At 46.6% G+C, this 24392-nt stretch overlaps 1 long non-coding RNA gene across 1 annotated transcript; it reads right to left on the bottom strand.

Annotated features, from left to right (window-relative positions):
- Positions 1 to 12188: 12188 nt before the first annotated feature.
- Positions 12189 to 23894, bottom strand: LOC136471339 (uncharacterized). The gene is made up of 3 exons (XR_010761995.1): positions 23758 to 23894; positions 13481 to 13621; positions 12189 to 12408 (listed from the first exon to the last, which is right to left on the bottom strand). It is a non-coding gene; the product is annotated as an uncharacterized lncRNA (long non-coding RNA).
- Positions 23895 to 24392: the final 498 nt, after the last annotated feature.

Below are 24392 nucleotides of genomic sequence, written 5' to 3'. Positions count from 1 at the left end.
AACGTTTCTTCCGTCCTACTTTTTTTTTCTCACAAACTGCCGGAGCAAAATACAACAAAACCTTTAAAAAAACAAAACAAAAACAACCACCCTCAAAGAGGCAGCAACACAACAAACACCACAGAATCACTGCCGGCGAAGCAAACCCGGGGCTACCGTTGTCACGTTGTCACAACAACGACCGCAGGAAGACACCTTCAGCTGGCTATCACTGCCGAAGCAATCCTGGTCACTGGCAAGTGTGAGCAGTTGCCTCCATGGCAGTCTTCGCAGACCGCTTCCAGCCAAGCCATCGCCGGCCCGTGCGGGTTGCTACCAACCACCACTACGGTAGGGACGAATAGCGCGGGCACAACGGAGGATCTCCTTTGCGCTGCCTCCAAGGAGGGAAAGACGCCCACGGATGTCTCCAGCGCAATAGCTTTTCAACCAGAGAAAAAACTCAGAGAGATAAGGGGCCTCAAAACAATGCCTCCAAGGAGGGACATGGTGCTAACGCGTCATCATTGTTGGCATCGGCACAAAAAGGCGAGTAAGGCTTTCGCCCGAGAACCCCTCCACCCAATAAGGTTGCTGCGCCTGAGCATGGACCGTCGTCGTCACTGTGTCTAGTCGCAGAATACCCACAAGGTAGCATACCGAGTTGGACGTCGCAAGTCGACACCAATCGCCATGACACGTCCACAGGAGCCGCCTTTATCTGGACGTCGCTGCCGCAGCAAACAGGCCACACGACATGCGTGGCAAGTCGCTGTGGCGCCGATCCTCACGAACCGCTGCCAGACCAAATGCCGCCAACCCCTGCAGAACGCCCCCGAAGACCTCCGCAACCACACAACGCACCATGCTGCCCGCTCGGACAGCGTTGCACTTGTGCTGCCAACCACCACCTGACCACCACGCCAAGCATCCTATCTCCACGATGGTGCCCACCGCCAGCCATGCCACCATGGTGCCGCGGGCATAAAGATGGCAACGGGCCCCGATACCCGATACCCGACGGGTATTTGATCCATTAGGGGACGGGAATGGGATCATATCTTTAACCGCGGGCATCTAAATGGGAAAGAATCCATACCCGACGGGTATAGTGGGTACGGGAACGTTCCCTGTTTACCCGTCCCCGTTACCCGTTGGGGAACCCGACTATTTGAGCTGTCATGCGAGTATTAGGCCCAAAGAAACTCAACATAGGTATTTTGGTCCAAATCTGAATAGTCATATATATAGTTTGTGTGTTCTAGGAACTCTCGTTCAATTTTTCCTCACCATCTCCACCAGCAGCACAAGCACGTCTGTCTCACGAGCGCTCGTGCCTCTCGCTTCCTCAGTTCGGTCTCTCTACCACCTTTGCTCGTCCTCCTCGCAACCTCGCTCCTTCTCCTCGGCATCTCCGAGACTCCGGCACTTATACCCGGGTGAAGAAGAAACGTCTCCGATTGCAAAGCTGCGACCCCAAGTGTCCTTGTTTATCGGGTATGCAGTACCCGTCGGGTATCTGTTACCCGACCGATACCCGACGGGTATGGGGATGTGCAAGAATCTATACCCGAGACAGTTAATGGGGATGAGGAGGGGATGAATTCTCCGTAGCGGGGAAGAGAACGTTTCAGCGATACCCGACGGGTATATCCCCGTTGCCATCCTTACGCGGGCATGCCAACGCCATGGCGCACCACCATGGTGCCGCTGGTGCGCACCCAACCAAGCCTCCGCCGGCCACACCACCATGGCGTCGCCAGCAAACTGCCGCACCACCGCCCACGTGGCTCTGACGGCGCCACCCACGAAGCTGCTGGTCCTCCTCGCCCTAGCGGACACGCTGGCCCTGCAACCGCAGGTGAGGGCGCAAATATCGGCCGTGCCCTTAGACGCCCCGGTGCCGTCGTTTGGACTGCACGGACACGCTGCTGAACCTGACGTCGTGCCTACCGCATTGACGCGGCGCCGCCCTCCTGATCCGAGCATGAGGATGCTGGATCCGGCCAAGGGAGTGCCACACCTAGCCTGGAGGCCAGATCTGGACGTCGCCGTCGTAGCTTCCCGCGGAAGGAGCCACCGCTGCTGCCAGCCGGCCCCGCGTCCGTCCTCCTGGAGGTGCTCCTCCACACCGGAACGAGCCACAGGGGACTGATCCACACCCCTAGGCACCGCGTCCCGCCATGGCAGCACTAGATCTGTGGCTAGCCAGTGCCAACGGGAGGACCAATGGCTGTGCGCTAGAGGTTTGGGGAGGAGGAAAAGAAGTGGCGAGGAAGGAGATGCCCCGCCGCCGCCTTCCTCGTGGACACCGGAATTCTGGCAGGCCACTCCGGCGACGGCGAGGGGAGGAGCTGTGGGCGACCTGGCCTGAGCGGTGGCTGTGGCGTCACCGCCCGTGTCGTCCAGGGAGGACGATGCGGGGGCGAGCCATCCATTTCTTGTATGTGATTTAAACTTCATGGTTGGTGCCCGTACACGTTAGAACAACTCGCGTACAACAATGATATGGAGTCCAATTCCAAGGCGTATTGGTTATAATTCTGTTGTAATGCATGGTTGTGTACTCCATGTCTCGTATGTCATCCCGACTTACACATGTTCATATGAGTTAGAATGACCCACGCCAACAATGATATAGAATTATATTCCAATATACATAAAATTTTGTTGACACATAACCATATTGATGATACGAGAAAATAGCATGGGTGAACTAGTAAAATTGGAGTTTTGATGGAAAATTTTTTACTGCATGTCTGCAATAAGAGGATTATCTGATTTATTTATCAAAGTTCTATCATCGACAAATTCTTCCCCCTATGTCAAGAAGAACGGTGTTTTCAAATACCTCATGTAGCGCTACCTATACCGACTAAAAAATAATTTTCTTTCAATGCATGACGTGGTAAAAAAAATAGTTCATGACTTTATACTTTTTTATTATTACTATTTCCTGTCACCAAATATATTGCAAATTTATCACGTGTTTGGTTCTGAGAATGGATCAGTCCCCTATTTCGAGGGAGTTTGGATGGGAGACACGAGATGTTTCATTCCTGTAGGCCCTGTTGGATAACAGTTAGATTATAACGTGGATTATGAATTATAATAATCAGAGTGTTTGGATTCCTAAATTACTGTACTGTACTAGATTATTCTTGGTTCAAGTGACAAATGCTCATAATCACCAAAAGCATATTTGAAGTGGATTATAGGATTAACTGTAATCTGGTATTTTGATTATAATAATTCACCTTATAAACTAGTATGTTTGGATCACAATTACATTATTTTAACTCATTAGCATAATCGCATTATTTTAACTCATTAGCATAATTGTTGTGGATCCAAAGGGGTCCTAGACTGCTCGTAGCGTGATCGGTGGTAAAAACATTAATTCATGTGTCCCCTCAACACCGATGTCTAAACTTTTTGCACACAAAGTTAGGCATCGATGCTCGTGTGAATACGTCAGAACCCCCACTCTCTGTCCGAATTTTTTACATTTTAGCCCTTTTTTGAAAGTTTCTCATAAATAGACTCCTGGCGGAAAGAATTCAGAAAATGGATCATTAGTTCGGCGCCATTGGTGTCGGCGCCGAGCTAACACGTCTCGGCGCCAACGTCTATGGCGCCGAGCTCCTAGGCACGGTAGATGACATGGCAGTGAGCTCAGCGCCAAACACTCAGGCGTCGAGCTCGGCGTTGTAGATCTTGGCACCGAGCTCGCCGCCAGAGTGACCGGCGCCGAGCTCCCTGCCATTTAACCCCGGCCAACCTTCCTGCTCGAGCGTTCTTCCTCTTCTTTCTCCTCCCTCTCGGGTTTTTTCTCTCCCCACTTCACCCTACCTCACGAATCGGCATATTGGACCTTAGAAACTTTGATTTGATCCATAGATCTTCGAGAGCAAGGTATCCTCGCTCCTCTTCTAGTTTTTTTCGCATCGATTCGGTATGTATTAGTCGGATGTTTGAACGTAATAATCGTCATCACTTAGGATTTTATTGTACCCATCAATATATGTATTATACAACCGTAGGATGATGCCAAGACGTGGAAAAGCTAGCAAACCTAGGCGCGTGTAGTTATGTTATGGGTTCATTGTTGTGCATCAAATGGAAAACCCTAGGTATATGGTTTAATGTTAACTGCTTTGGGTTCTTAGAACGAAATTGGTTGTATTATAGTTATGGTTCTCATTGACATTTATTTGTGATGTTTTGATTTATGTTTGTTAAATTACATCCGTTTTGTTAGATGCAAGGAATGTTTCGGGAGGAGTTTTGGCGAAACGGGGTCGTCCTCGCGAATTATACCACGACGCGTCTAGTAAAGATGCCCCCATCCCTCCTGACCTCCCTGTCCCTAACTGTGATTGTGGTTTCTCGGCCCATGTTTTTCAATCAAAACATCCAGACACAGCGGCGCGTTGCTTCTATACATGCAGTCGTTTTAATGTAAGAAATTGTTTTCACTATTCTTTTTCTTTATTTATGTAAGTATGCTACTAATATTTTGTTGGTATCTCATTGTGTAGGACCATAAGAGGTGCTTTTTCTTTCAGTGGATCGACGGTGCAGACAAGTTTGATCCTAGGTACCTCATTTTCAACGATTGGTTTAGAGGGAGACATCCATGTGAGCACTTCAAGCGGTGGGTTCCACCCCTCCTAACCCTTCGCCAATGACGGCTAAGGAGAAGCACCTAGCCATAGTTAGACGACTCGAGGAACCTCCTCTGTGCGATTGTGGAGATCGAGCTGTGATAAACTCTGAGAATACGTTGGAGTTTGTGTGTCTAAACAAGCATGAAGTAAGTGCTAAGTGTATGTGTTGAAATGTTGAGCTATATGTGTTCATGTACTAATGTCTACTTATTTAGGTGTTTTCAATGGTGAAGTGTCATTTCAAGGAGTGGTTCTATGGTCCTAAGAACCAATGGCCGGAAAAACCATGAAAGGTTAAGGAAAAGAAGAAAGAAAGGGTAATTTACAAAGCACCTCCTGTCATATGCAAATGTGGTGTTAAATCCAACTATGGCCTAGTCCCTTCGAAGCTTGGAATAGACCATTATTGCGGCCATATGGTTGAGTATGATGAGGTTGGTTATTTTTGTGGTAAACATGAAATCATATTTTGTTTCTTTTGCTAAGACATATATGATAGAATTTACCATTTGAACAGAGAACTAGGAAATGCAGGTGGGAATGTTATGATGGCCAAGCTAAGTTCTTGAATGAACTGAAGAAGAGGCAAGTAATTGCACAGAAGAGGGGATATGCACCTGACTATGTCAACTTATTCGTTAAACATTACAAAGAAAAGATGCGTGAGTTTGCTAGACAGCGCGGTATATATAACCCGATCGATGTTGGGCTTAACAAATGGGGATTAGAGAGGCGGATGACGTTAGAGGAGGAGAGGGCAAGGAATGAGGCAAGGGAGGAGACAAGAGTACAGATACAGGTCTTGAACGAGCATGTTGTTGCATTATGTGGCAGTGAGTGCTTGAAAACATTTTTTCGTTGCATGATTTTAAATGAAATATAATCACGCTGCTAACTGATTGCATTTTATACATAAAGGGATTGGTTGCAGCGAGGAACATGCCGTAGAGCTGGCTTGTGCAAGGTATGAGGAGAAGAAGTTAGATGAGTATAGATCTCGAGTTGGTCGCACCGTTCAATCACCGATTGTGTTGTCTGATGAGGGGGATGAGGATGAGGACAACACTAGCAGACTGAGTGAGCTTATTGCTCTAGCAGAGGCGGGCTTGTAGGCGTAGGAGGTTGAGGACGATACTGGCAGACTGAGCGAGCTCATTGCTCTAGTAAAGGTGGGGTTACAGGCGGAGCAGGCAGAGGAAGACACTAGCAGACTGAGCGAGCTCATCAGTCTAGCAGAGATGGGCTTACAGGTGGAGAAGGATGACGACGTGTTCTTCACTCAGGCCACAGTGCCGCAGATGAAGCGGAGGCTGCTTACTACAGGCGACATGTGGGGGTATTAACCTCTATACCCTTACGGCTAGGCCAGGGCTGGCCCAGACCAGAGGGCCTGGCCTGTTAGAAGACGACGCGTGGCCCAACCAATCTGTTCGGAGTCCCGCGCAAGGAATCAAGGCAGATTTGGAGGTCAAACGAGATCTTGGTCGGTTAGAATAGGAATCCTTGTCCGGCCACCTATGGCAATTATAACTGGTTAGGATTAGTTTCCAGATCTGTAACCCTACCCCCTGGACTATATAAGGCAAGTAGGGGACCCCTCTAAAAAACATCTCTCATTGACATACAGCAATACAATCAGACGCAGGACGTAGGTATTATGCCTTTAACGGTGGCCGAACCTGGATAAAATCTTGTGTTTGTCTTGCGTCACCATCTTGTTCGTCGCTTGCGTATCTGTCTGCTGATAATCTACTACCTTGGGCATACCCCTAGGTAGACTGCCGACTATATTTCATCGATAGTGGCGCGCCAGGTAGGGGGTATGCATACTGCTCTCCTAGCGAACAAGATGGTCATCATCCCCGGTTCCATGGCTACGCCGAACGGCCTCACGTTCACCATCGGCTAGATCACCTGGACCACTGGCTCCGATGACTTCATCACCATGACCTCGGAGGAGGTGCGGGTTCAATCTGCGCCGACCACTGCTTCACCTGCATCAGCTACGGCTCTGACCACGGTGGATCCGGCTCTGACCACGGTGGATCTAGCTCTGACCATGCCAGCATCGTCTTCAGCCACGCCGACAACCCGTCGTCCGCTTCCTCGCTACAAAAGGAGGCAGATCGACAACACCGACTTGCTCGACTCCATCGATCGGGTCGGCACCAAACTTGTTGAAACCCTGGCTCTGGTAAGTTCGATTCAAAGTCAACCTAATGAGCAGGTAACTATGACCCACAACAGATCTACCCGACCAGCTCGGGCTAGTCATCCTGCATGACTCGGTATGGATCTCGTGGTCACATCTACTCCTAAAGGGCGCTCCGTTCATTGCTGGCCAGCCCCTACGACGGGTCTTTGGCTCTCCAAGTATGAAGCCTCGATGGAGAACCACTAGGTCCAGCCCTATGGCCTGTGCAACTTCGTCAACATGGTCTGAATTGACGATTATCAAGAAGGATCGGTCCACACAGTTCAAGAGGGTGGCTCAAGCTCCTCGTCCAGCATCGCATCTAATGCCTCCATTCACACCGAGCTCCAGCATCATGACGATGAAGGCATTGAATACGATCTGGATATCCTAGACCATGCCCCGGGATTCCCGTGATTCCCATCCTTCCCACCAAGGCGAGGAGACTTGATCAATGTTGTTAGTAATGACGAACCACCGACAGTCGACGAAATAGAATAAGAAAGGCTAGCACGTGAAGCACGCAATATTGACTGGTTTAATCGCCGACAAATTGAAGCCAAGGTAGAAGAGGAGGCCCGACGCATAAGGGTCCAGCCACGCGACCTTAACAATGCCTTTGATAGGGTGGGGGACAAGCAGGTCTTTAGGACTCCAAGCGCCAATGTAGCTGTTGCTATGGCGATAATGCAATGACTACCCAACACCACAGAAACACAGGCAGTTCGTGATGATATACAAGCTTACCTGACGGCTGCTATGGCCCAGACCGCAGAGATTGTATATCAAGCCCGAGCTCCATCCGTCTCAGTTGAATCAAGCCACAGCCGCCAGTACTCAAGTAGCTCACAGCCACCTAACCAACGTGGCTCGCGCAACAATGACCCATCAGACAACCGTCAAGGCGGAAACGGTGGCCATGATGGTGGTCGGGACAACAACCGCCATTGGGATGACAACCGCCGCGACTTCTGGGACGACAATCGTCGGGACAACCGTGATAATCGCCGCGATAACCACGGTCACAGGGTTAATCAGGGTGGCAACCGAGATCATCGTGATGGCAATAACGATCTCCGCCATTACCTCGGAGAACGCGATCTGCGCGATCGCATCAACCAAAAAGCCAATGATCGTGCATCCCATGAAAGCTATCATCATATGGAATATGATACTACCCACGACCCTCCAGGGTTGAAGCAGTTTACTCCGCACCTTTGCCAAGTCATATGGCCCAAGAACTTCAAGCTCGAGAAACTTCAGAAGTACGACGGCAAGGAGAACCCCAAATTATGGGTCATGCTCTACGAAACTGCGTGCAGATCAGCCATGGCTGACGAGCACATCATGTCTAACTACTTCCTAGTCGTTGTCGGCCATGCAGGTCACCAATGGCTGGTCAGCTTGCCGGTGAACTACTTTGATTCTTGGCAAGAGCTCAAGCAAGCTTTCATCGACAACTTCATTGCTACTTGCAAGCAACCCGGTAACAAATATGATCTACAGTGGATTCGAGACCGGAAAGATGAGCCACTACGCGAGTACGTCCAGCATTTCTCGGAGATGTGCATCAAGGTCCCATCAATCTCCGACAATGAGGCAATCGTGGCTTTCATTACTAGTCTTTGTTTCTATGATGCCCTACGGGACAAGCTCCTTCGCAAGAGACCTGAATCAATCACAGCGCTCCTGGCCACTGCCAAGAAATATGCGGATGCCGACGATGCTAAAAAGATAATCATCAAAGAAGTAGCAAGGGTTCCACGCTCTGACCACCCCCCACATCGCAACGACTACTACGGCAACCGTGGTTGGAACAATAATTTTGATCGCCGCAACTAGCGCAACGACCCCCGCGACCACCGCGACCAGCGTAATCAGTGGCGTAATCGCCGTGAAGATTACAGGGGCAAGCGTGCTCGGGAAGACGACGGCGAAGTCAATACCATTAAGAAAGGTGGCGGATGTCGCAACTACGAAGAAGACTATGCCAAAGCATTGAAAGGACCCTGCTAGCTCCACCCCAAGTCAAACCATACCATGGAAAATTGCCGCGTTCTCAAGTCTATCTACACACGTTAATAGGCTCTGGATATGTCTGACAAGCCTAATGACGCAGGGGAACAACGCAACGAAGACAATGATGATGAAGACGCAGATCCCCGTCATAAGTACGTCAAGCCAACCAATCGCGTCCACACCATCATTAGAGGCAAAGTGTCCATTGAGACCAAACGAGAACACAAGCTGCTCGCCCACGCCTACTTGAACATGGCCAACACCAACAACCTCATCGCCGATCCGCGGCTCCCTCCTTGGTTTCACCACAAGATCTCCTTCAGCAGAAAGGACCAATGAGCTGCAATACCTAAGCTAGGATATTTTCCCCTAGTCCTCGATCCTTGTATCAACAAGGTTCAGTTCGACAGAGTGCTAATTGACGGCAGCAGTTCCATCGATATATTGTTCAAGAACAGTCTGCCAGACCTAAAGATAACCCAGGCAGATCTCAAACCATGTGAGGCACAGTTCTGGGGTGTCCTTCCTGGACAGAGCTGTACACCTCTCGGGTAGATCACGCTACCTGTGCAGTTTGGTACCCCGGACCACTTCCGCACCGACTACGTCAACTTCATGGTCGCTGACTTCGACGGCACCTACCATGCTATCCTTGGTCGACCATCGCTCACCAAATTCATGGCCATACCTCACTACAGGTATTTGGTGCTCAAGATGCCTACCGAGAAAGGGGTTCTAACTCTTAGGGGCAACGTATACGCAACTTATACCTGTGAGGACGACAGCTTCAAAATAGTAGAGGCTCATGACCTCTCTATTCGCATGGCTGAGACCATGCTCGATGCTAAGAAGACCTCAGCCAACCACCTGGAGATCCTAGAGCTCGAGGCTCCATGCAAGAACATCAAGTCCAAGGAGCACAAGGCGATCCAGCTGGTCAACGGTGATCCCAGCAAAACGGCCCTTATCGGGGCCAACCTGGATCCTAAATAGTAAGACGCGCTCGTCAGGTTCTTGAGGAGCAACGTGAGTGTATTCGCATGGAAACCTGTCGACATGCCCGGTGTACCTCGGAACTTGATCGAGCACTCCTTGAATGTCAACGGCAAGGCCAAACCCATCAAGCAGAAGCTACGATGGTTCGCTCGCGACAAGAAGGAGGCGATTAGGGTAGAAGTTACATGGCTTTTGGTAGCCGGATTTATCAAAGAAGTGTATCATCCGGAGTGGTTAGCCAACCCGGTTCTTGTACGCAAAAAGAATAATGAATGGAAAATGTGCGTTGATTACACTGATCTCAACAAACACTGCCCTAAAGACACCTTTGGCTTACCTCGCATAGATGAGGTCGTAGATTCAACCGCCGGTTGTGAGCAGCTTTTCTTTCTCGATTGCTACTCTGGTTATCACCAGATCGCTCTAAAAAAGGATGACCAGATCAAGACATCCTTCATCACGCCTTTTGGCGCTTACTACTACACAACCATGTCGTTCGAACTTAAGAACGCCGAGGCTACCTACCAACGCGCCATATAGGCCTGCCTCAAATACGAGATAAAAGATGACCTTGTCGAGGCTTATGTTGATGACGTAGTTGTCAAAACCAAGGAAGCATGTACCCTTGTTGACAACCTCGAACGCACCTTTGTAGCCCTTAATATATTCCAATGGAAATTAAACCTAAAGAAGTGCATCTTTGGTGTTCCTTCTGGTATACTACTTGGCAACATCGTTAGTCACGATAGCATATGCCCTAACCCGGAGAAAGTCAAAGCTGTCTTAGATATGAAGCCGCCCAAAAAGGTGAAGGATGTTCAGAAGCTTACATGATGCATGGCTACCCTCAGTCATTTCATATCAAGATTAGGCGAAAAAGGATTACCGTTTTTTAAGCTGCTCAAAGCATCCGAGAAGTTTGAGTGGTCGGAGGAAGCAGACACTGCCTTCACACAGCTGAAACAATACCTTGCATCACCTTCGGTCCTCACTGCTCCCAGAGAAGATGAAACTCTCCTACTTTATATTATGGCAACTAATCGAGTGGTCTCCACTGCCATGGTGGTCGAGCACGACGAGCCCAGCCACGTCTACAAGGTACAGCGACCAATTTATTTCATCAGTGAGGTACTCAATGAATCCAAGACCAGATACCCATAGGTCTAGAAACTGATCTACGCCATATTGATAACATCCCGAAAGTTGAAATATTACTTCGACGGATATCGTGTGGTGGTCATCACCGAGTACCCTCTGGGAGACATCATTCGCAACAAGGATGCGAATGGGCACATCGTCAAATGGGCAATGGAGCTATGCCCTTTCTCCTTGGAATTTATAAGCCGCACTATAATCAAGTCTCAGGCACTTGTCGATTTTATCGTTAAGTGGACAGACTTAAGCACACCTGCCTCTCAGGGGCCCGATGAGTATTGGAAGATGTACTTCGATAGCTCTCTCAACATTGACGGCATAGGAGCAGGAGTCCTTTTCGTGTCACCATCCAAGGAGCAGCTCCGATATGTCCTCAGGATTTATTTCCCGACGTCTAATAACGCCGCCGAGTACGAAGCATGCCTGCATGGTCTACGCATTGCGGTTGAGCTTGGCATCAAATGTCTCTATGTCTATGGAGACTCGGCCCTAGTCATCAACCAACTCAACAAGGACTGGGATACGACTAGCGAAAAGATGGATGCATACTGCAAATCGATCAGAAAGCTGGAAAGCAAGTTCTATGGCATCAAGTACACACATGTGGTCTGGGACAAAAATCAAGTAGCAGATGCGCTGTCAAAGTTAGGATCATCCCGAGCTATAGTCCCACATGGCGTATTCGTTCAAGACCTGCTCACGCCTTCCATCGAAGAGGAAGATCCCACGGTTGACAAGCCTCTAGACTAGCTTTTGGTGGCTATGGTTCCGGCGTCAAACACCATCGAACCACCTCCGACCACTAAGGAGCCTGACTAGAGAGTACCTTTCATCAAGTACCTGACAGATGGTAGCGGTTACACTGATCGGACAGAAAACGAACATCTGATGCGTCGCAGTAAGCAGTATCTGCTCGTTGATGGCAAATTGTGGCGCAAGAACGCAAAGGAGGAAATCTTGATGAAGTGTATTGTCACGGAACCGACCAATTTATAAGAGCACAAGTATAAAAACAATCGCCGGAACGATCAAATTCTCGAACTTGAGCCCATATAAACCCGGTAGTCAACCGAAATCTCGAAGGATTTCAAACCAACTTGCATACAACCAAGATCACAGTAATCCAACATAACATATCGTACGTTACAACATTTCACAGATGTTCACAAATAGAGTACATCATCACAGAGTCATTGTTATTACAAAACGAGTCTTGTAAAACATGCGGAAGCAAATAGTTTAACTCACACACCGAGTTCAAATACACATACTGGTTGGTTGATCACAGACCGCAAAAGCATTCAGATAAGAGAAAGGAGATCATGCCCATGATCTAGTCCTCATCACCCGCCGGGTGGAGACAGTACTTGCAGAATCCCTGATATAGAAGGTCATCTGCAACAAGAGGGAATAAACCCTGAGTACGGGAATGTACTCAGCTAGACTTACCCGTCGAAAACCAAACAAATGACACCAAGGATTATGCATAGCTTAATGTAGTGGAGCTGGCTGACCCTTTCTTTTTGCAGAAAAGCATAGTAATAATGATCAACTCTTAACCTGAACTAGCAGTGACTTTTTAGTCATTAACCTGTCATCTATATTAGCACCTGTACTAAGCAATCATTTTATTAGGGTGCAAACATTAATAACCATATCAGGTATTCATTGTGGCAACCTTATCATCATCCATTTAACCATATCGTTAAATTAATTGAATCTACGTTGCCGCTGCTCAGTCAAGTTCTCACTATCCGGGAGAGACGGCGATTCGAATCGATTCCTATCCAGCTGGAGGGGTATTCCTAAACACAAACCCTGCTTCCCCCGTCAGGGTCGCAAACAAGTCACCTTTGGTACGATTCAGGAGTCGCGAGTCCGAACAGATCGACATTCTCAGAGAACCACTCTGCCAAGGTTGTTCGGGACTCTAACCCGCCTTGGACTTATGCCAATGGCTCTCCGCACATCCTTACTACCTCCAGAATGTCGCCACCGCTCGCGTCCTCGGCCTGAGTCGAGCTACTAGGCTTCGCGGTCGGAACGACTTATCCGGCCAGCTAAGTGTTAGGCTGCGTTCAACATGACATGAGGACGTACAGCGTATCGGTCCTTAAACGACTCAGACGGAGTCACTATGTTCAAACCTACACAAGACCCCGCCCGGTCTTAATTCATTATTCACATGGTTCTTTTCCACGATAGCAAATATAGCCAACCGTGATCCACCTCATCCTAAAGCTCGCAGGTGACAGGAAATCACCTGACTTCTACCGCACTAAGCATGGCTAAGCATTTAACCCGTTCCTGAACTTAATTAGGATTCCAATGCGATATCTGGACAAGGAAGGATATATAATGCAGCAATTGGTTCCAACCAATTCCTATACTTAATGCATCATCAACAATAAAAGATACTCAAAGTATTTGTGAAAACATAGGAGGCTTAATATGCTCCGGGGCTTGCCTTTCAGGAATGAGGAAGGCTGGTGGTCAGGGCACTCGGGCAATTCCTCCGCGGCGACTGCTTCGTCGACTTCCTGCACCTCGGGTTCCTCCTCCTGGTTGGCTCCCTCGAACTCCAGCAACGTCACTCCCTCCGGCACACCTATTGCATGAATGCGCAAGATAAATATCATGGATGCACATGAACGACTGTCAGGGATGCTCGGAGAATGCACATGTTCGCTGTAGTTTGCATATTCCAACTTAAGCCCTATTCAAATCACTTTACTTACCAAGTCTATACAACCTAATGTATAATTGCTCATCTTCAGTTAACGACCTAGCACCTGCACCTAAGCATATTCTCAAGTTAGGCTAACCCCTAAACAATCAACGAGAACATTGCAACCACATACACTCAAGCAATTGTATTTCAGCAAAATGAATACTATGTAGCGGTGCAGTAAACTAGCTATAACTGGAGATTTATAAATCCAATTGATATGCAACAAGACAATCTGGAAAGCTTATAAAATTGTCTGCAAAACATTTTTAGACCTCAAAGCATGATTCACACCTTTACTAGTTCAATTTCATAAATCAACAGAAGTCTATCCTCACAAGGCAGAGAATAAGAAAATTCTGCAACCTAACTTTAAACAGCTGTAGTTTCTAAACTACTGGGCCAATTGCCCTCAAACTTTGACAGGAGCTAGATACATAAATTATCTACAACTCTTGTATTCATCACATTCACAGAAAACCAAAATATCATGGGGAACTTTCTAAAGTCCCCAGATCTGTCCAGAGGGACATAATGCAAACAATTAATTATTAACTTATGCTATAAACACTTAATTGGACAAAACCAACTTTACTGACATATCACACATATCACATGAACACCAGAAAGTAGGGTGTTCATCACCAAAACAATTCTTTTAATACCTTTCTTAATTTATTTAATTAATTAAAGGAAATGGTAAACTTGTATGAATACTACACCATTAAATCTACAAAAATTACAGTAGCTACTACATGCTCTAAGTAGACTACCATAAAAATTTCACACCATTTGAGCAAGTATAAAAGCCTACACAAAAATGACAAGGCATAATGGCTTAAAATGGCATAATTAGGAAACCCTAATGAAAAGTGTCAAGCAACAGATTTCATATTTTTCTAAGCATCCTTAAGGTACTAGGATACTACCTACCAAGTTTCATGGCCATTGGATTCATAGATTAATTACTAAAATTTACACAAGAATCATCCAATGATAAAAGGAAAATCTATAACTCAAAAACTACACATGCAATGACTCTCAAATTTTAACCAGAGCTTCTACTATACAAGACTAGCTTACCCACAAAATTTCATAATTTTTGGATCACAGAAACTCAAGATATGATTTAAACAAGTTTGCATGCATTCAAAAACACTTTTTAAGTTCCTATTTAATTCATCCAAAATCTCTACAAAATGTGCTCAAGATATATTTTTCTTAAATACTAGACCTAACTGTGAGTCTAACAAAATTGGAACCACCTAATTTGGACCTACCAATTTGGAGTTACAAAATTTACAAAACAGCACAGAAACTGGAAATAATTGAACTAGCCCTAAGACTGCTCAGTCACTGACAACTGGGGCCCGGCTGTCAGCTGACCCCACCGGTCAGTGACCGCGAAACAGAGGAGGCGGCTCCGACGGCGCGGAAGATGGCGCAGCTCGCCGACGGTGACCGCACCGGTGACGAAAATGGCACCAACGTGACCGCCTAGACCTACTGCGTCGATTGGTACCCTAACCGCAAACCCTACCGACCTCAAGGTACCCCGGCCACGGAGCTCGGCGGCTCGGCCATGGCGCACGGTGGCGCGTGGCCGTGTTCTAGCCTGGCTGGACCGGCGGAGGTGGTGACGTCTTCACCCGAGCATCAGCGCATGACGGGGAAGACGAGACGCGGGCTAAGGATGGAGGAGTGGTGCGGTGGTGCGCTGGCCGCGGTGAGCGCCATCTCCGGCGAGGGTGCGACGGCGCGGGAATGCCGACAACGGCCTCACCTGAGGTCGAATGACCGCGCGGAGATGACGACGAGCAAGAGGGAAACACGGCGGAGCTTTGGTGAAGGTGTAGTGCGCGTTTTCCCGGTGGTGAGGGCGCAGGAGCTTGCCGAAGCTCGCGGCGGCAATGGCGGAGTGGCTGTTTGCTTGGCGCAGCGCGCGATGGAGGCAAAGAAAGGCGAACAGGAGTGGGTGAGTGCATCGGGCAGGCGCGGGGTGGCTTCAAGACGCGGCCGGCCGTGCCAGGGCGCCCACGGCGCGTGGCCAGCGTGCTCAGGCGAGCGGCGACGCGCGGCACCCACGCGTCGGGCGATTTCTGAATCGGTCGGGTCACTGTAGGTGTCTGAACTTTCGTTTCAGTTTCGACAGTACCGACTGACAGGCGAACTTCAACGATGATTATCTCCTGAACCGTGTTGATTTAGCTCGTGGTATAATTAACAAAGTTGTTCATCTATATGCGAACTACAATCTTTACAATTGGAGCTCGAGCTGGTTCGGCTTGGTTTGTGAGATACAATGCTCCAAACATCGACACATGAAACTGAAAACCGGTTTCAGACTTAGAAAATTTTCAGAGTTTCAACATAGATCTCAAAACTGACTTGTGGGACCTTTTTGGGCATGTTGTGCACATTTTCATGAGATGGCCATAAAATAACTTTTGTTCCTTACATAATTCTCTACATCATTGCTTTAGGTTGCTCAGACATGCAAACATCCTAAGCTACACTTTTAAAACAGTCAAACACAGGAGCTCTAGGGGTCCAAATTGGTCAACCATGACTTGGAAACCTAATTAGGCAAGATGATCAATATGAACATTGGTCCTAATGACATTCTAGGTGTAACTAAGTTACTTAGGATGATTATTAGCCACACCACACATTGGTCACACAAGAATCAAGCAAGGTATGTACTGAAACAATGAAAAACACATGAAATGTTGCAACTGTTTCATAGTCATGTTTCACTTGTTTCATGATTGTGTTGCATAGCACTAACTAACCTTGTTTCACTAAGTGAGTGGCACATGTTGCACTTAAGTGTTGCACACTTTACATTTCATAAAAGAAACAATACACATGAAATACACAATATGTTGCAATGTTTCGAAATCATGTTTCATGTGATATAAGTTCAAGAATGGATGCATGATGCTCATGTTCATGAAATGCAGTGCAAATGTGGAAGCCAAACACCTGGGGTGTTACAGCCCTCCCCCCTTATAAAAATCTCGTCCCGAGATTTGAAAAGCGTACCATTGTTGATAGAACTCCTTATAACCATCCCTCAAATAGTCTTCCCTTTCCCACGTTGCATCGCGTTCACTACCCTGATTGCTCCACATGACTTTAAAGAACTTAACTACCCGACTTCGAGTCACTCGCTCACGAGTGTCAATCACTCGAACCGGCTTTTCTTCAAAGGTCAAATCTGATTTTAACTCGATATCCCCCAAAGGAACTCTCTCTTCAGGGACGCGAAGACATTTCTTCAATTGGGATACATGAAAGACATTGAAGATAGCACTCATCTCAGGAGGTAATTGAATCTTGTACGCCACTTTACCACTTTGTCCAATGATTTCAAATGGACCAACATATCTCGGCGCAAGCTTTCGCTTCACACCAAAGCGTTGGACACTCTTCATAGGTGAGACTTTCAGATAAACGAAGTCTCCAACTTCGAATTCAATAGGTTTTCTACGTCGATCAGCATAACTTTTCTGCCTAGCTTGAGCTGCGGCCATATGGGATTGGATAGTGCGAACTTGTTCTTCGGCTTCTTGAACAAAATCAATACCATAATATCGCCTTTCACCGGCCTCTACCCAGTTCAACGGAGTTCTACACTTTCGGCCGTACAAAGCTTCGAACGGTGCCATCTTTATACTCTCTTGATAACTATTATTGTACGAGAATTCAGCTAGGGGCAACCATTTTTCCCATGAGCCCTTAGCCGAGATGACACAAGCTCTCAACATATCTTCTAAGATTTGATTCACCCGTTCAGTTTGCCCATTGGTTTGCGGATGATAGGCAGAACTTCTTACGAGCTTAGTCCCTAATAATCCATGTAAGTGCTCCCAAAAGCGAGCAGTGAACTGTGGTCCTCTATCTGAGACAATAGTACGAGGGATCCCATGAAGTCGGACTATCTGGTTGAAGTACAACTCCGCATAGTCGGTTGGACGAAAGTCTATGCGGACCGGAATGAAGTGTGCCGACTTGGTCAGTCGGTCCACAATTACCCAAATTGAGTTAAAATTCCTCTGAGTGGTAGGGAGTCCAACTATAAAATCCATACTTATCTCTTCCCATTTCCAACCAGGAATAGAGAGTGGCTGAAGTAATCCAGCTTTCATGTGTACCGCCTTGACCCGACAACAAGTGTCACACCTAGCCACATAAGCGGCTATCTCTTTCTTCATTTTGGTCCACCAAAATCGAGGCTTTAAATCATGATACATTTTACTACTACCAGGATGAATAGATAGCTTAGAGGAATGAGCTTCGGATATGATTTGGTTTCTGAGCTCTCTATCCTTCGGAACTACCAACCTATCCTTGAACCATAACACGCCTTCCTCATCGACTCGAAAATGTTTGGTTTCTTGCTCTTTCATCTTGCGCTTGATGTGAAACACCCCTGCATCTGTCTTCTGTAGCTCGATAATTCGACTCTGTAGAGTACAACTGATAGTGATGTTGTGCAGGACTGCAGGATGAAGGAGCTTTGACAAATGGACATCACTCTCAATCAACGAGTGGCAATGAGACTTTCTACTTAAGGCATCCGCGACGACGTTTGCCTTGCCAGGGTGATAGTGCACTTGAAGGTTATAATCCTTGATCAACTCGAGCCATCTTCTCTGACGCATATTTAACTCTGGTTGAGTGAAGATGTACTTGAGGCTTTTGTGATCAGTGTAGATGTTGCATACATTGCCAAGCAGATAATGTCTCCAGGCCTTCAAAGCATGAACAACTGCAGCGAGTTCCAAGTCATGCGTTGGATAATTCACTTCATGCTTCCGAAGTTGGCGAGAGGTATAAGCGATGACTCTACCCTCTTGCATAAGAACACCTCCTAACCCAATACCTGATGCATCACAGAACACATCAAAAGGTTTCTCGATATCCGGTTGCGCCAAAACCGGAGCTGATGTTAGAAGAGTTCGCAGGGTATGGAAAGCCGCATCACACTCAGGAGTCCAGACAAACTTCATGTCTTTTTGCAGCAATCGAGTCATAGGCTTGGCTATTTTAGAGAAATCCGGGATGAAGCGACGATAATAGCCAGCTAACCCCAGAAAACTCCGAACCTCGTGCACCGAGATGGGAGCCTTCCAGTTCAATACTTCTTGCACCTTGGTGGGATCAACCATAATTCCACCATCGGACAACACGTGTCCAAGAAAAGGTACCTCACGAAGCCAAAATTCACATTTGCTGAACTTTGCACACAGCTGGTGTTCTCGCAATCTAGTAAGAACCACCCGCAAATGTTCAACATGATCTTCTTCATTTTCAGAATAGACTAGGATATCATCTATGAATACCACCACAAATTTGTCCAACTCGGGCATAAACACTGAATTCATCAGATACATAAAATGAGCGGGGGCATTGGTCAATCCAAAAGACATAACCAGGTACTCATATAGACCATATCTTGTAGAGAATGCTGTTTTTGGGACATCCTCAGGCCGAATTTTTATTTGATGATATCCAGATCTCAAATCAATCTTGGAAAAGACTTTTGCTTTAGACAACTGATCAAACAAGATATCTATACGTGGCAGAGGATACTTATTCTTGATGGTAACTGCATTCAAGGGTCTATAATCTACACACATGCGTAGAGATTGATCCTTCTTCTTCACAAAGATGGCTGGGCACCCCCACGGAGATGAACTAGGGCGGATAAGGCCTTTCTTTAGCAGTTCATTCAACTGGGTCTTAAGTTCAGCTAGTTCATTGGGAGGCATTCTATATGGCCTTCTAGAGATGGGAGCTGTACCAGGAAGCAACTCTATCTTGAATTCTACTTCTCGATCCGGGGGCAATCCAGGCAAATCATCGGGGAAAACATCCGGAAAGTCACACACGATAGGGATATCTGCCAGAGACTTTGCGTGCACCGCATTGGTCATGCAAGAAAGATTAATGTCCTTGGGTAACTGTACTAGAAAACCCTCCTGATTGCTAGGATCTCTGAGCATAACTACCCTAGTCGATGTATCGATAAGCACTCCATGATGGCTCATCCAGTTCATTCCCAATATCACATCGATACCTAGCCCCGGTAAAATTACCAGATCAACCTGATAACTTCGCCCTTCTATCACAAATTGTACATCCCCAACTACCAGCTTGGTTGGAATAATACCACTAGCAGCTCTTATACAATAACCCTCACCCTCAACAGTATATGTTTTCTGCATAAACTTGGATGCAAATGATGGACTAATGAAGGAATGCGAAGCACCTGAATCAAATAGTACAACTGCGGGGTGTTGATCAATTAGAAACTTACCGGCAGTCACTACCTCTCCTGAAGGAATCTCAGTAATATTAGTGTGGTTCACTTGTCCCTGGCGGCCACCCTGGTAATTATTCTTCTTAGGGTAAGGGCATTCCCTCGCCCAGTGGCCTGTCTTGTTGCAGTTCCAGCACGGCATGTTGCTTGGTGGAGCTCTAGAACTGCCCTGACTGGTAGTGCCCTTGGGAAGAGCAACTGTAAATGCCCTGCGAAACCCAGTCTTGACGGGATTCTTCTTCTGCGGTGGGCGAAACTTGGCGGCTGACGCTGGAGGACGGAATGGAGTCCTTTGTGCGACGGGAGCCTTAGATTGTGAGGCACCCGCCTCATAGGCCCTCTTACGACTTTTTGAAGCCGCATATATAGCATTGTTGTTCTCTTGCGATAAAGCATCACTCACAAACTCATTAAAATGAGCGCACTTGCAATTTCCCATGGTCTTCATCAGTTTGGGGCTAAGTCCCCGCTTGAAGCTTGCAATCTTCTTGGCATCTGTGTCCACAAACTCGGTAGCATACCTTGCAAGGTTGTTGAAAGCTTGCAGGTATTCGTTCAGGCTCTTGTTTCCCTGAGTCAGCTTCATGAACTCTGTATGTTTGATCGCCATAAGACCAGGAGGAATGTAATTTCCCCTGAAAGCAGACTTGAACTGATCCCATGTGATTTGGGCATTAGCAGGCATAGTGGACCGATGATGACTCCACCAAATGCCAGCAGGCCCATGAAGTTGGTGCGATGCATATTCAGTTTTGAGCACCTCAGTCAAGCGGAGCAGACGGAACTTCTGCTCGAGAGTATTCAACCACTCATCAGCTTGTAGAGGCTCCTCAGCCTCCTTGAAGATTGGGGGTTTCGTGTCAAGGAAATCCTTGAAATCACTGTACTGATTTGGATCCGGTCCTTGGCGTGGACCACGGCCATCACGATTCGCAATCGTACGAAGGGCCTCGGCCATAGTGCGCTGTCCTTCCGCAAGCATTGCTATAAGTTCCGTTGGTGTGGGTGGTGGTGGCGGAAGATCATCATCATCACTCGCACCGGCGGAACGAGTACGAGGCATCTGCACAATGCGCAACCAGTAATTATTGATGATGTCAGCACATTGGAGAGGAACAATACAATCGTGCCAAACTGTATTTACTGACGAGAATGAAAACTTCATACAATAAACAGAGGCAATAATTCATTCTCCAATCACCACATCATCAAGTAGATTACTAGCGCCATACGCAGTGCATTCCAACAGGACAAGTTTTTAAACTTCACCAACGTTACGCATCCTGAAGGGAGCGAATTAAAGTACATTACCAGTATGACTGCAAAAGCTTAACTCGTGAGACTTGCTAACGAACTACTCGTCGAAGTGATTACTGTCCACATTGGAGACACCTTGGACTTCTTCTGGGTATTCCTCTCCTTCAAACTTCTTGCCGAGAGATTTCACTTTATACTTAGGATAAGCAATTATAAGGGAGGGAGTAATGCAATATGAATGTCATGAGTGAATATGATGCATGCTCGTTCCGTACGTCTTCACAAACCTAAGAAATTTTAAGCTTTAGCGGACTATACGGTGGCATACATACGTTCTCTCAATTAGCGGTAACTAGTCGATCTACACGGTGCGTTGTTAGCGTACCTGCAGAAAAACTTCATTGCAGCCCAACCCAACAAGATATAATACTAATTACACAAGCATTACTAAGATACTCTCCATATATACATCCCCCGATATATATACTTTGGTATCCAAACTACCCGAGAAATGTACCCCCAATTAAGTACCTTCATATATACATGTATGCAACATGTAAATACTCCAGTAACCACAACTAACTCTCCCCTAGACCGACGGTTGGACGGTCATGCTCTCGCAACTCACACTTACCTTAGCGTAGAGGCAATTGATCCATACATTACCATTCAAACGAATGGCATCCATGCAATATCACGCCGCATGGACGACGAAATAGAAACAATCAATTCCCCCAGTTAGTAATTATATATAAGCCACCTAGAAGTCCTTAAGTGGGCTATAAGGGATGTGATCACCAGTATACCATAAAAATTTTTGATTTTTGAACACTTATATATAACTATAAGTTTGAAAACCATTTTTTACAACAAAAGCTTTTTGTTTTAAATAGCCGTAAGATATGTTTAATGTTGAATCTAGCTCTGATGCCAGCTGTCACGGAACCGACCAATTTATAAGAGCACAAGTACAAAAACAATCGCCGGAACGATCAAATTCTCGAACTTGAGCCCATATAAACCCGGTAGTCAACCGAAATCTCGAAGGATTTCAAACCAACTTGCATACAACCAAGATCACAGTAATCCAACATAACATATCGTACGTTACAACATTTCACAGATGTTCACAAATAGAGTACATCATCACAGAGTCATTGTTATTACAAAACGAGTCTTGTAAAACATGCGGAAGCAAATAGTTTAACTCACACACCGAGTTCAAATACACATACTGGTTGGTTGATCACAGACCGCAAAAGCATTCAGATAAGAGAAAGGAGATCATGCCCATGATCTAGTCCTCATCACCCGCCGGGTGGAGACAGTACTTGCAGAATCCCTGATATAGAAGGTCATCTGCAACAAGAGGGAATAAACCCTGAGTACGGGAATGTACTCAGCTAGACTTACCCGTCGAAAACCAAACAAATGACACCAAGGATTATGCATAGCTTAATGTAGTGGAGCTGGCTGACCCTTTCTTTTTGTAGAAAAGCATAGTAATAATGATCAACTCTTAACCTGAACTAGCAGTGACTTTTTAGTCATTAACCTGTCATCTATATTAGCACCTGTACTAAGCAATCATTTTATTAGGGTGCAAACATTAATAACCATATCAGGTATTCATTGTGGCAACCTTATCATCATCCATTTAACCATATCGTTAAATTAATTGAATCTACGTTGCCGCTGCTCAGTCAAGTTCTCACTATCCGGGAGAGACGGCGATTCGAATCGATTCCTATCCAGCTGGAGGGGTATTCCTAAACACAAACCCTGCTTCCCCCGTTAGGGTCGCAAACAAGTCACCTTTGGTACGATTCAGGAGTCGCGAGTCCGAATAGATCGACATTCTCAGAGAACCACTCTGCCAAGGTTGTTCGGGACTCTAACCCGCCTTGGACTTATGCCAATGGCTCTCCGCACATCCTTACTACCTCCAGAATGTCGCCACCGCTCGCGTCCTCGGCCTGAGTCGAGCTACTAGGCTTCGCGGTCGGAACGACTTATCCGGCCAGCTAAGTGTTAGGCTGCGTTCAACATGACATGAGGACGTACAGCGTATCGGTCCTTAAACGACTCAGACGGAGTCACTATGTTCAAACCTACACAAGACCCCGCCCGGTCTTAATTCATTATTCACATGGTTCTTTTCCACGATAGCAAATATAGCCAACCGTGATCCACCTCATCCTAAAGCTCGCAGGTGACAGGAAATCACCTGACTTCTACCGCACTAAGCATGGCTAAGCATTTAACCCGTTCCTGAACTTAATTAGGATTCCAATGCGATATCTGGACAAGGAAGGATATATAATGCAGCAATTGGTTCCAACCAATTCCTATACTTAATGCATCATCAACAATAAAAGATACTCAAAGTATTTGTGAAAACATAGGAGGCTTAATATGCTCCGGGGCTTGCCTTTCAGGAATGAGGAAGGCTGGTGGTCAGGGCACTCGGGCAATTCCTCCGCGGCGACTGCTTCGTCGACTTCCTGCACCTCGGGTTCCTCCTCCTGGTTGGCTCCCTCGAACTCCAGCAACGTCACTCCCTCCGGCACACCTATTGCATGAATGCGCAAGATAAATATCATGGATGCACATGAACGACTGTCAGGGATGCTCGGAGAATGCACATGTTCGCTGTAGTTTGCATATTCCAACTTAAGCCCTATTCAAATCACTTTACTTACCAAGTCTATACAACCTAATGTATAATTGCTCATCTTCAGTTAACGACCTAGCACCTGCACCTAAGCATATTCTCAAGTTAGGCTAACCCCTAAACAATCAACGAGAACATTGCAACCACATACACTCAAGCAATTGTATTTCAGCAAAATGAATACTATGTAGCGGTGCAGTAAACTAGCTATAACTGGAGATTTATAAATCCAATTGATATGCAACAAGACAATCTGGAAAGCTTATAAAATTGTCTGCAAAACATTTTTAGACCTCAAAGCATGATTCACACCTTTACCAGTTCAATTTCATAAATCAACAGAAGTCTATCCTCACAAGGCAGAGAATAAGAAAATTCTGCAACCTAACTTT

Source organism: Miscanthus floridulus, chromosome 1, assembly GCF_019320115.1.
Source record: "Miscanthus floridulus cultivar M001 chromosome 1, ASM1932011v1, whole genome shotgun sequence".
NCBI lineage: Eukaryota > Viridiplantae > Streptophyta > Magnoliopsida > Poales > Poaceae > Miscanthus > Miscanthus floridulus.
The sequence above is the reverse complement of the archived record's forward strand: the minus strand, read 5'-3'. Positions and strand labels throughout refer to the sequence as shown.